Genomic DNA, 13,467 nt, shown 5'->3' on the forward strand with positions numbered 1-13,467 from the left:
AATTGCTAATGCTCCAGTCCAGTCCAGCCAAGGAAGTGAAGTACAGGTCCTTATAGTCTAGACCAAACTGAAAAAGAGAGTTCAGTTCCGAGCAATACCTTACAGAGCGTTTAGATACAGAGCAAATTAGTGATATAAAAATGAAAGTACAGCAGATAACAAAAGTACAGTAGAATATCAGTCAGTGCATGTCGTACCACATTGTGCTATAAACATAATATACTGACTATATATGCTATATATATATATATATATATATATATATATATATATATTATATGCTCCCTCAATGGGACCAGGCGGTGTCCCAGGCTGTGTCTTACAAGAGATCCATAATGAACTAACCCCTCATCTAAAAACACTGTTCAAACTCAGCCTCTCTGCAGGTGCACAGCAACAGTTATCCCCCTCCACAAAGGTGGTGCCACAATGGACCCCGGGAACTATCGCCCTATAAGTCTGACTAGCCTGGTCTGCAAGGCTATGGAGCGCATCATCATGGAACTCATTAACAGTGACACTGAGAACCTCCAAACTTTGGACCCCACCCAGTTTGGTTTTGTTAAGGGCAGATCATGCCTCCTAAACCTGGTGGACTTCTTTGAGACAGTTACCAAAGCATTAGATGAGGGTAAGGAGGTCCACACAGCCTACCTACACCTTGCAAAGGCTTTTGACACCATTCCCCATTCTGGTATTATAGACAAACTCATCAAACTGAACATTAACCCCTAAGTCACGAGATGGGTTGCAAATTAGCTCATGGACAGAACCGACATGGTGAGAGTTGGAGACTCTAGGTCTGACTTTAAACCGGTTACAAGTGGTGTCCCCCAGGGCTCAGTTCTATGACCCCTCCTGTTCAGTATATACATCTCAGAGGTACAAGCAAGCACAGGAGGACTTTGGCTGACCATGTTCACAGACAACTGCAAACTAGGGGCAATAATTGATTCTCCGGCTGATACAGACACCCTCCAGAAGGGTCTCACTGAGACGGATACCTGGTGTCAAAATCACGGCCTCAAGCTGAATGCCAAAAAGTGCATAGTCATCCCCTTTGGAAAAAACAAATTACCCGTGAACTACCACATAGGTGGTAGTCCCCTAAACACAGAAAAAGTAATAAGGGATCCAGGAACCCAAGTAGATAGCAATCTCTCCTTTGATAATCATATTGCCAAGGTGGTTAGAAAATCCTTCTACGTGGCCCACCTAATCTCAAAAGGGTTCGCATCCAGAACAAAGGAGGTTATTGTGCCTTTCTACTCATCACTTATTAGACCCCATTATAGACTATAATGCCCCGTTTGGGATGTACCTTACAAGACACCTGCAACAGCTGGAAAGACCACAAAAGTACCTCACCAAGAGGATTACTGGCCTCAAACAGATGACCTATACAGCCCGACTAAAGAAACTCCAGATGTACTCAGTTGCATATGACTTACTCAGAGGTGATCTCTGCTTGACATACAAGGCCATGTCCAACCCAGAATTGATGGATATGCTCCACCTAAAAAAAAAACAAATCCCTGAGAGCCACACTCTCTAGGGAAATAAACTTTACCACAACGATAAATAGGACATGCTGGAGGAATAGATTCCTGACCCAGAGACTACCCATGCTTTGGAACAAGATTTCAATATTCATCAGGCAGAGCCCCTTACTAGCACTCTTCAAGAGAAACCTTGATGGGTGGATGGGAAACAGAAAATTTACCCTGGGGATCACTGCAGTGGCTCTGCTGAACAGAGGCACAGGGAACTAATGGCTCTGCTGGTCAGAGGCACAGGGAACTAATCTAAGGGGGTGGTGAAAGCCAACACACTCTGGCTAGGCTTATAAATGCCCTTGGGCAAATAGCCTAGTACTTACCTATGAACCTATGAACCTATAAATATAGGGGTACCTACCACAAATGCACTGCTTCCTGAAGTCCTGAGCAGTGGGTTTGATCCCTTCCACATCCATTGCCCATTACGTGCTTTGAGGTGTGACTGTTGCTATTTTATGCCATGCACTTTATATCATATAGCACCAGTGACCTGAATACATGCTTGCATCACAAGAGTTAATGGTAATGCAGTTCATGAAATACATTTATGCAGTGTAGTTCTATGACTGGTTATTACACAGTCATTTTAGATTATTTATGTAAGTGGAAGGAGTGTTTTGAGTGAGTATAGAAAGCACAGTACCTTAGGGATAAAGACTGGCTAGAACAGGTTGAAAAAGAAGAACCTTCCAAAGAGAGTCAAAAAAAAAAAAAAAAGATAAAAAGTCCCCACTAACCACCAGACATATTGGTCCAGATTTCAAAGCAGTTGCTCTCAGTGTAAATCTGCCCTGATTCTGAAAGACTTGCTCTCAGTGTAAGTGATTTACTTTGGTGTTAGGCCAATATAAACAGGTTTACCACGGGGTCCAGATTCCAAAACACCTGCTCTTGCATTGCTCTCAGTGTAAGTGGTCACTTATACTGACAGCAAGCCTTTTGGAATTGGGTCAGTGTGCGTGTGTGTGTGTGTGTGTGTGTGTGTGTGTGTGTGTGTGTGTGTGTGTGTGATTGAAAAACAGTTAATAGTGGCAGCCAGTGTTGTGTGTGATTACAGATGTGACACCCCTGCACTGGCCCAGTAATCAAGGAGTCTTAGTCCTCACCACTGGCAACAGTGGGGAAGGATTGAGGTTCCTTGATTACTGGGTCAGTGCAGGGGCATCATATATTAATTGGTGGACAGTGATGGGATATCCACATCAGATATTAATTGGTTGACAGTGGTGGGATAGCTACATCACATATTAATTGGCTTGTAGTGGTGTGGATATTGAATTCCTGAAGCCTATGTACAGTGGTCACTGAAGGTGTTTGTGCTCTCAATCAGCCACGCAGTGAATATTCAGAGTTTATATCACAATTGATTGTTTTTTTTTTGTTTTTTGCTTAGTTAGTCAGGGAGAGCAGGCAAGCATGTCAGCAGAGGAGTATGGCAAGTTGACAAGGAGCCAGTTGGCTGAGATGTGCCAGGCTAAGGGACTGGTGCATGCCAACTTGACTAAGGCAGAAATGATTGTAGCTTTGGGCACAGTTGCATTGCAGACCAGCGATCAGGAGGAAAACCAGGCTGGCCTTGGAGATGTACAACTTTCAGAAAATGGACAGCTCAACCTTTCTATAGAGGGAATGACAAAATGCCAGCAGTAAGTTCTCTATCTTAGTAGGTGGAAAGGAGGCCACTGCTAAGAGAGAGACAGCCTCTGACCTAACTATTGTGAAGCCTGCAATGGTTAAAGAGGAGTACTACTTGCTTGGCCAGTCTACTCCAGTCAGAGCTTTAGGAGGGACCCCATTCTAAATACCTTAGACTAGGTTCACCTTGACTGGGAGGGTGGAAAAGGAAGCCAACAAGTAAGTGTGTTTGAGGATATCCCTGCAGATGTCCTGATAGGGAATGATTTTGATAATGCAATACCCTGAGTGCATGCAGTTACATGCAGTCAGGCTTGGAGACAAGCATGTGGGTCTGGTAGCATGAGGGAGACCCAGACAGACTGCACACTTGCAGCCAGGACTAGTGAGGTGGTTACTTCGGGGAGGGAGCTATCCTGTAGCAGTGAGACTGAAGGTGAGCCACAGCTGCTTGTGGGTACTGATGTTCCCTTGGACAGAGTGACTGCAAGGGCAGAGGTGAGTAGTAGTACCCGGGCTGACAGTTGAGATACCCCTGTCAGAGAATACCAGACTTCCTGTGGAGTGGGAGCTGGGAAGGGTTACAAAGAGAGAGTTGAGATGGGCTCAGCTCTCAAACCCTACATTACAAGGCCTGAGTGAGGTATCTAGTAAGGCACCTGATTCTCATGGGAAAGGGGAGCCTGTATACTGGGACAAATGGTGTGTGTGTGTGTGTGTGTGTGTGTGTGTGTGTGTGTGTGTGTGTGTGTGTGTGAGTGTGTGGCCATGTAGCATATAGATGTCCACAGAGGCAAGGTGGGGGTCAAAAGTTGGGACAGCCAATAAGTGACATACATCTTCTTCTGCTCAGTTGTTTATTTGTAATCTTATGTTAAAAAACACTACAGATTAATGCATCATATAGAAGCCCCAGAGAGTGGACCCCTGAGGGAGGGCTAGAGGGTGAGAGAATACAGCAGTTGGTAGTGCCCAGAGCCTCTGGCACTTCTAGCCATAGCCCATGATATTTCCCTTGCAGATCATATCGGCATAAAACATACAAAGATGTATTATGCAGAACTTTTATTGGCCTGTGATTTCTAGAGATGTAACAGGGTACTGCAGGATCTGTGAGCAGTGCCAAAAGGTAGGCAAGGCAGGAGACAAGGTGAGAGCTCCTTTGATGCTTTTGCCTGTGATTGAGGAGCCATTTCAGACGGTAGCTATGGATATTGTGGGGTCTCTGAGTACCCCAAGTTCCACAGGGAAAAAGTGTATCCTTTTGGCTCTGTCCTCCATTAAGGCAGAAAAGTTGGCAAATGCTTTCTTAGAGATTTTCAGCAGGGTATGTTTCCCAAAAGAAATACTGACTGAAAGAGGTGCCAATTTCATGTTAGACCTGCAGGCTTGTCTCTGGAAATACTGTAGGGTGAAGCACATATAGACTACCCCCTACCATCCCCAGACTAATGGTCTTGTTGAGAGGCTAAACTCTAAACTCAAGTCCATGCTACAGGCATTTAAGAGGGAGTGTGACAAATATTTGCCCCATATGTTATTTGCTTACAGAGAGGTGCCCCTGGAATCTACAGATTTTTCACCCTTTGAGTTGTTGTAATGGCATAGGGTGAGGGAACCTCTAGATTTGATTTGAGATGAGTGGAAGTGTGAATCTCACCGGTAGTCTGTTGTGGCATATGTTCTAAACCTCAGGACAAACCTCATGGAACTCATGGGCTTGGCAAAGGAAAGCCTGGCAGAAGCTCAACAGCAGAAAAAGGTCTGGTATAACAGGAATGCTCGAGCTAGAGAGTATGTTGTAGGGCAGCAGGTAATGGTTCTCATTCCTGTCAGACACAACAAGCTGCAGGCAGCTTGGGAGGGACCCATAAAAGTGGTAAGGAAAGTCAGTGATGTTAACTACATGGTACAATTGCTAGGCAGGAGGCAGGGGCATAAACTGTACCATGTTAACATGATGAAACCTTATAATGATAGGGAGGCCCTTGTGCTGAGTATTTGTAGTGGATGGCAGGAGGAGTCTGAGGGGGATCTGGTGACTGATCTCCTCAGCGAGGCTCGACTGACACCTCAGTGGAAGGGGTAGCAATGTCCCAGCAGCTATCCCCTACCGAGGTTTGAGAAATCTGAGCAGTGTTACAGGAGTTTGGGGGCATGTTCACTAGGAAACCAGGGTGCACCTACCTGGTGCTGCACCATGTGGATACAGGACCCAAAGGCCTATTAGGCAGGCCCCTTATAGGGTGTCTGAGAGAGTCAAACAGACTCTGAGGGAGGAGATACAGGAAATGTTGGAATTAGGGGTAATTCAGGAGTCCAGCAGTTCCTGGGCCTCCCCAGTGGTGCTGGTACCCAAGAAAGATGACAGCACCAGGTTCTGTGTGGTCTACAGCAAATTAAAATGTCACACAAAGTCAGATGCTTACCCCATGCCTAGGACAGGGGAAGCCCTAGAGCAGCTGGGTGGGGTTAAGTGTCTTACCACCACTGATCTTACCAAGGGTTACTGACAGGTGCCCTTGACTCCCAGTGCTAGAGAGAGGTCAGCCTTTGTAACTCCTTATGGCTTGTACAAGTTCACGAAGATGCCCGTCGGGATGAAAAATGCCCCAGCGACTTTCTAGATGCTGGTAGATCCTATCCTAGCAGGAGCAGGAGATTTTGCACTTGCTTACTTAGATGATATTGTCATCTACAGCCATTCCTGGCAAGAGCACCTTCAGCATGTCAGGGAAGTGCTGGGCAGACTAAAGAGGGCTGGGTTGACCATTAAGCCCAGCAAATCTAAGGTGGGTATGGCAGAGTTCTCCTACCTGGGACATAGAGTGGGGAGCAGTAAGATCAGACCAGAACCTGCCAAAGTGGAAGCCATTCAGGCATGGCCTGTCCCTGTTACCACAAAGTAGGTGAGGGCATTCTTAGGGACAGCAGGATACTACAGAAAGTTTGTCCCCAGTTATAGTACCATAGCTGCTCCCATCACAGACCCGACAAAGAAAAACAAGTCAGATAAGCTAGTGTGGACTCCAGCATGTGAGCATGCATTCCAGGAGCTTAAAGTAGCTTTGGGAGGAACCCCCTGTGTTAGCCAGTCCAGATTACAGCAAAGAATTTGTTGTGCAAGTGAATGCTTCAAACCATGGGGTGGGGAATGTACATAGCCAGGTTTCCTCAGAGGGAGAAGAGTACCCAGTGGTATATTTCAGCCATAGGCTCAAACCCAAGGAGGAATGCTATGCAGCTGTAGAAAAGGAATGCCTATCCATAGTGTGGGCACTGCAGAAACTTCAGCCTTGTCTGTATTGAAGGAAATTCACTGTAGTTACAGACCACAATCCCTTAATTAGGCTACATTGAGCCAGCCAGTAAAATGCCAAGTTACTAAGGTGGAGCCTAGGGTTGCAAGCATATGATATGACAGTGCAGCACCACAGTGGGGTTAGCAATTCCAATGCAGATGGGTTCTCAAGACAGGGAATGGGGTAAGGTATTCCCAGATAGGCTCAACCCTCTCAAGCAATGTTTCTCAAGGGTTGCTTGAAGAAATGTGATATAGGGAAATATTGCCAGCCCAGCTATTTGGAATTTTGTAAATAATTTTATGTCATTTGTAAATATTGATATGATTTATACAGAACTGTATGTTATGTACTGAGATAAAATGTAACCACAGCATGCCCTGCTGACTTAGAACAGAAATGCATATAAACTATATACCTGTGGAAATGTATGCTTTAACAGTAGAAACTAGAACATAAAAGGGTTAACTTGCAAAGCTTTAACAACATAAGTTGAAATTAAACTCTCTCAGTTTCAGTGTAGCAGACACAATGTCTAGAGCTACAAGTTTTTGTATTGTCTCAAAAGAGAAGTAATTACTAGGTTTAAAATGTAAAAGTGTTTTATTGTTTTACGACTTCCAAGATCTGCAAACATCTGAGAGGCATGTATTTTTCACAAAGAGATGTTAAATTCTGTTAGTTTCTGTTTTAGCCTGGGAACTGAAGTCAGGTGACAAAAAGTGATGTCATCCAAGCTAACCCAGCAGTAATATTTGATATTAATTTAAGAACTCTCTCAGAGACAGACTGTACATTTTGTATTTTGTCTTTGACCTGGAAACATCCACTCATCATCACCATCTGCACCTGCCTTGTTCTGTAAGTAAGTTTTTTAGGGCATAGTAACTCTTTTAGATATAGCTAGGAATATAGTAAACATTAGTTTGGATGTTTTCTTTATTTATTTGAGACTCTCCTGCAATGATATTTTAAATACTTCCTGTGATTTTGAACTCTGATATTTGTGAGACATATTTAAGCTCTCAGAGTACTTGCATATGTATTCGGTGACACTGTGCAGGCCATTCCTAAAATAGCCTTGTAAGTCTTGGCCAGACTACTATTTGGATTAATAGTAACATTACACAGTAGGATTTGTTAAGGGCCTTAAAAGTAACTGATAAGGGATTCTGGTGGTAGTAATAACTACCTTATAGTCTGGGCAGAAGGGGGCATAGCTAGTAAACCTGTACCAGCCTTTCCCAGGTGTAGGTGTGTGTGTGTGTGTGTGTGTGTGTGTGTGTGTGTGTGTGTGTGTGTGTGTGTGTGTGTGTGTGTGTGTGTGTAAAACAAATCTCCAAGAGTGTGTATGTCAGCTACTTGGGCAGGGACATGAAGCTCTGGTTGGACACTGAGAGTGTTGGAGGACTTGGCTTGGAACTCTGACTAAGGACTCCACTCTATAACTGTGCCAGTGGGGAGTCTTACTGGGGATCTGGAGGAAGAGGGAGAAACCAGCCCCAGACTGACTGTGATCTCTGTGTGCTCTTAAGGGAACTTGCACTTTACTGTGTGTGTACTTGTCATCCTCCCAATGTGTACGTCCCCACTAGTGCCAGTGGTAAGGACTGAGGCTCTTTGATTACTGGGCCAGTGCAGGGGCGTCACAACAAATATGTGAAAACAGCATGTAGCAATAAAGTGTTCATAAATCAATGGTATCTGACCTGGAAGAGGTTCAGAGTTCACAGTGAGACTGAAGGTATACAACTAGGAAATTTTAAAGCAAAATCAGTAATGTTCTCTGCAGGTTATAGAACCCTGGATTATAGAATGCAGTTCGTTAACAGCTCCTATCTTTAATCATCTGTATTAACTGCCAAGCAGTTTTTAACATCAAGAGGTATGGGAAACATTTTATTTTGCCTATAAGGCAGGAGTAAAAGACACATTATGAACTAAATAGCTAACCTATTTTTGTAATGTCCAGATCTGAATAACAGGAAGGTTAGCATGTGCCATGTTATAACATTAGGGAGACATACTGTGTGGGGAAAAATTATCTAAAATCTTAATAATTAGGATGTTTTCATGTTGCCTGTGAGCAAATACATTTTGCAAGGTACACTATAATTTATGGTAAAGAGCATGTGAAAAGAACACCTGGAATATAGCTGGGGTTGGAATATATGACAGGACCATTCCATGCTACAATGGTAAGGGATGAGGATCAGTGGTATTTCTCTCTGTGGGGTTCCACAGTTCCCCAGGATATGACAGAAATACTTATAGTAAGTGTTGCATGGGAAATGTGAACATTTAACCTGTAAAATGGTTTTGGGTGAAGGAACATTTGCAAAGCTCACATCTGCCTGTCACCTGGGACCAGCTCCTAACAGAAATCATGTTTAAAAGTAATCTGAAAGAGTCTCTTCTTAAGGATTGCTCCTATACCTGCTACAAAGAAAATGCTTATACACAAAGGAAGTAACATTAAGCACTTTGCCCAATCATTAGTGGACCAGAGTTCCGCTGTGGCAACCCCTAACCGAGAAAAGCCGAAAGAAACAACAACAACAACTTTGCCACCATATTTATGCTTCTGTCACTTTTACCTTCCTCTATATGTATTTATTGTTCTTGATGCTTTCACACCAAGAGCTGTATTTTAAATATTGTGCCGTTTTTAACATGAATGATGTTGAATATTTTTGTACTGGCAGCACAGAGTATTTACCATTACATACTCTTAACCCAGTATAGAATGAAAATGTCACTGCCAAATTCTGCGCATCCATGCATTCAGAATATTGTCAAATCTTGTCTTCCTGTATCTGCATGTTTTGTGTACTCAAAATATTTCTTGTAAATATGCATTGTACTGTATTTCTCTATCTGCATGGTAAATAGGTTCATTTTCTAACTATTAGGGTATCTCTTGAGTGTCTAAAGTACTATACTGTTGCCCTTATGACCCTGGGTCATGGCTGAAAAGGGTCTGGTAACCAGCCCACCTACCTGGTTACCAAATGGCAATAAAGAAAACTAAATAAATCTTACAGTACAGTGGGAAGGGGGTAACATTTGTTTTTAGAATTGGGAAACAGAGACCCTATTCACTAACTGCTTACAATTACAGTGTACTAATAGAAAATACTTTAAATTCTAGTTAATTAGCATTTGATATCTGGTACAGGCACATCAGGAAAGTGTCACCAGGCTGTTACTACTACTAGAAGTGACGTTAAATAAGCATGTACCCTTAGTCATTGAGCTGATCATAGTAAGTTGTACTGATATGTTAAATGTAGGTCTCACATTTGAGGTATCTGTACAATAATTATGCACACAACTTATACCTGAAACATTCACAGGTAACAGATTTAGTAATATTTAAGCAATAAGTGACTGACTGCGGATTCATTAACATTCAGGTACTAAAATAACATACAAGTAGAGGCATTTACAAACCTTCTTCAGTGTATCATCCTTCTGAATACCAGCTGAAATGTTAAAAAATACCTGACTTATACAAATTAGCAGAGCGTTGCTTTTCAGTTTAAAAAAGTTTAATTTAAGATTTTCCCATAGCATTCAAATGGAAAACTTAGTTGTGAAATGCAAACACGCACATCAAAGACAAATACAATATGTATCTGTAACTCCCCAAAAACTGAACATCTGGGGCAGCTCTGTTGTGATAGAAGGTAATAGCCAGGCAAATCCATTGATTATATATCCTCTAGCACACACAATAAGGACGGGTGGGGGTAGCTGGCATTTGAGAGAAGAAGATACACTCTTTAGCCAGTTGGAAACAGTGCAAAACATTTCTGGAATGAAAGTAAACTACTGAAATGAACTATTACAGATCCACAAAGACCACTTCTATATATCTAATCACTGAAAGTTATGTTAATTGTTACAGACACTTCCTAGCTGTAACTGTTCATGACATAACCAAAAACTCCCAACCCCGTTATCAAACTCCTCCACTGAATATAAATACATCACAGTCATCTCATAGACCCGCATCCTAACTATACACATTAGCAGGTTACACTCCAACCTTCTATTTCCAGCTTCAGAAAAAGAGACCAAGCGAGCATTACTTAAATTAGACTCCAGTGCAAACTACAGCTGTTCTCCCATAAAATGGCAGCCACACACATTGCATGCAACTCTCCTACCATAAAATGGCAGCCGCATGCATCATATACACCTCTCCTTCTGTAAAATGGCAGCCACACTCATCACAAGGCCCCTTATACCACAACTATAGCTAGTTCATCTGGTGCCTTGTGCAGGTCCCCAAACTGGTGCCTCACAGAATTTTTTCTTGACAAAAAAAGCTCTTCCCTCTGAAATTGTAGCAAGTTGTTTATTACAAATGTAGCAAACAGCTTGCTACCACGGTACATTTCAACAATGACTTCAAATGCAGTATCAGCATTCAGTTATGAAGTTGGAATATTTTCATGGCTGTATAAATTAAGGCTAGTACTTTGCTCTCACACCATCAACACCAGACAGCTTGCTCCTGAGGCAACCTCCATCTTCATCCCATTGCAGTTACATTTCTGCTTTACACACATCTATAGCATATCACTAACTTCAGGAATATTTCCTACAGCCTTACCGTATAGGATATAAAGATTACAGACCAATAGACAACTTATGTCATCTTACAAACATATTTAAAGAAGTAATATATAAACAGTTGTTTGATCACAAAAATAACTATGGCCTTCTCTCTCCGTAACGAATAACATGGTTTCTGGAATTCCTTTAACACCATGACTCTCTTGTACACTGCCATAGACATTTTATTCAACAAAAAGAACTGGGGGGATATTCATAGATATCCCTTGAGCATTTAAGACTATAAATCAGAACCTTCTACTTCACAAGCTTAGCAAACTTGATTTTGGTTGGCCAACAATAAGATAGATCATTCTAGATCTATTCAGGCAACCGCCGTTCTAACCAAGGTATCCTGAAGACAGGAATAGCCGAGGGAGTTGTCCTCGGGCCATAATTGATCTCACTGATCACCGACTCTCACATCGTAACATAATTATGTGAGCTAATGACTTCCTTCTCTTAGAATCCAGTAAAGACCTACTACGCCTACAACAGAAACTGCAAGTCAGTTTGACAACAATTTGCAACTGAACAAACAACAGTCTGCTCAACAACACACTGAAGTCCAGTATCACGATTTTTAGAAGAATGCAAAAACTCCCTTAAAAATACACGTGTAAAAGAAACAAATGGTAATTCCTTGCCAACTGTATCTGAACAAAGATATTTGGGCTTAACTTTAAACCCATCACTTTGTTTCACAAATCATACTGATAATATCAGTAACAAGGCTTTTTAGCAACTGAAATTGTGCTACAAAATGTCTCATCTGCTAAATCCATCGACCTAACATGCATTAGCAAGGAATGCACTAATCCCCAACATTTAATATGAGCTCCCATTAATAACATTCCACTGTATGACAGACACAGCAAAATAATTCAGACAGCAAATGACATTTGTAAACTAGCACTTCCTGCAAATCAGCTCACCTACTTATGCCAGCCCAGCTTACCTACTAATCCCAGTTCAGTTTACCTACTAATGCAGCTCAGCTCACCTGCTAATGCCAGCTCAGCTCATCTACTAATGCAGCTCAGCTCACCTACTAATGCCAGCTCAGCTAACCTACTAATGCAGCTCAGCTCACTTACTAATGCAGCTCAGCTCACCTTCAAATGTCAGCTCAGCTCACCTGCAAATGTCAGCTCAGCTCACCTGCAAATGCCAGCTCAGCTCACCTACTAATGCAGCTCAGCTCATCTACTAATGCAGCTCAGCTCACCTACTAATGCCAGCTCAGCTAACCTACTAATGCAGCTCAGCTCACTTACTAATGCAGCTCAGCTCACCTTCAAATGTCAGCTCAGCTCACCTGCAAATGTCAGCTCAGCTCACCTGCAAATGCCAGCTCAGCTCACCTACTAATGCAGCTCAGCTCACCTATGAATGCCAGCACAGCTCACCTGCAAATGCCAGCTCTTCTCACCTATTAATGCCAACTCAGCTCACCCATTAATGCCAGCTCAGCTCACCTACAAATGCAGCTTACCTCACCTACTAATGGTAGCTCAGCTCACCTATTAATGCCAGCTCAGGTCAGCTTACCAACTAATGCAGCTCAGCTCACCTACTAATGGCAGCTCAGCTCACCTACTAATGCCAGCTCAGCTCACCTACTAATGCAGCTCAGCTCGCCTACTAATGCCAGTTCAGCTCACCTGCTAATGCAGCTCAGCTCACCTACTAATGCAGCTCAGCTCACCTACTAATGCCAGCTCAGCTCACCTGCAAATGCCAGCATAGCTCACCTACTAATGCAGCTCAGCTCACCTACTAATGCCAGCTCATCTCACCTACTAATGTCAGCTCAGCTCACCTACTAATGCAGCTCAGCTCACATATTAATGCCATCTCAACTCACCTACTAATGCCAGCTTAGCTCACCTACCAGTGGCAGCTTAGCTCACCTACTAATGCCAGCTTAGCTCACCTGCAAATGCCAGCTCAGCTCACCTTCTAATGCAGCTCAGCTCACCTATTAATGCCAGCTCAGCTCACCTACTAATGCAGTGCAGCTCACCTACTAATGCCAGCTCAGCTCACCTACTAATGCTACTCAGCTCACCTATTAATGCCAGCTCAGCTCACCTACAAATGCAGCTTAGCTCACCTACTAATGGCAGCTCAGCTCACCTACTAACGCCAGCTCAGCTCACCTACTAATGCAGCTCAGCTCACCCACTGATGGCAGCTCAGCTCACCCACTAATGCCAGCTCAGCTCACCTACTAATGGCAGTTCAGCTCACCTACTAATGCAGCTCAGCTCACCTACTAATGCCAGCTCAGCTCACCTAATAATGCAGCTCACCTCACCTACTAATGCCACCGCAGCTCACCTACT

General features: G+C 43.1%; 1 protein-coding gene across 1 annotated transcript in view; it reads left to right on the forward strand.

Annotated features, from left to right (window-relative positions):
* The window catches only part of ENO2 (enolase 2), a 477,844-nt gene that overhangs the window by 194,831 nt on the left and 269,546 nt on the right, over positions 1–13,467 (forward strand). The window lies entirely within an intron of this gene.

Source organism: Protopterus annectens, chromosome 8.part0, assembly GCF_019279795.1.
Source record: "Protopterus annectens isolate FY-2018-M chromosome 8.part0, PAN1.0, whole genome shotgun sequence".
Classification (NCBI taxonomy): domain Eukaryota; kingdom Metazoa; phylum Chordata; order Ceratodontiformes; family Protopteridae; genus Protopterus; species Protopterus annectens.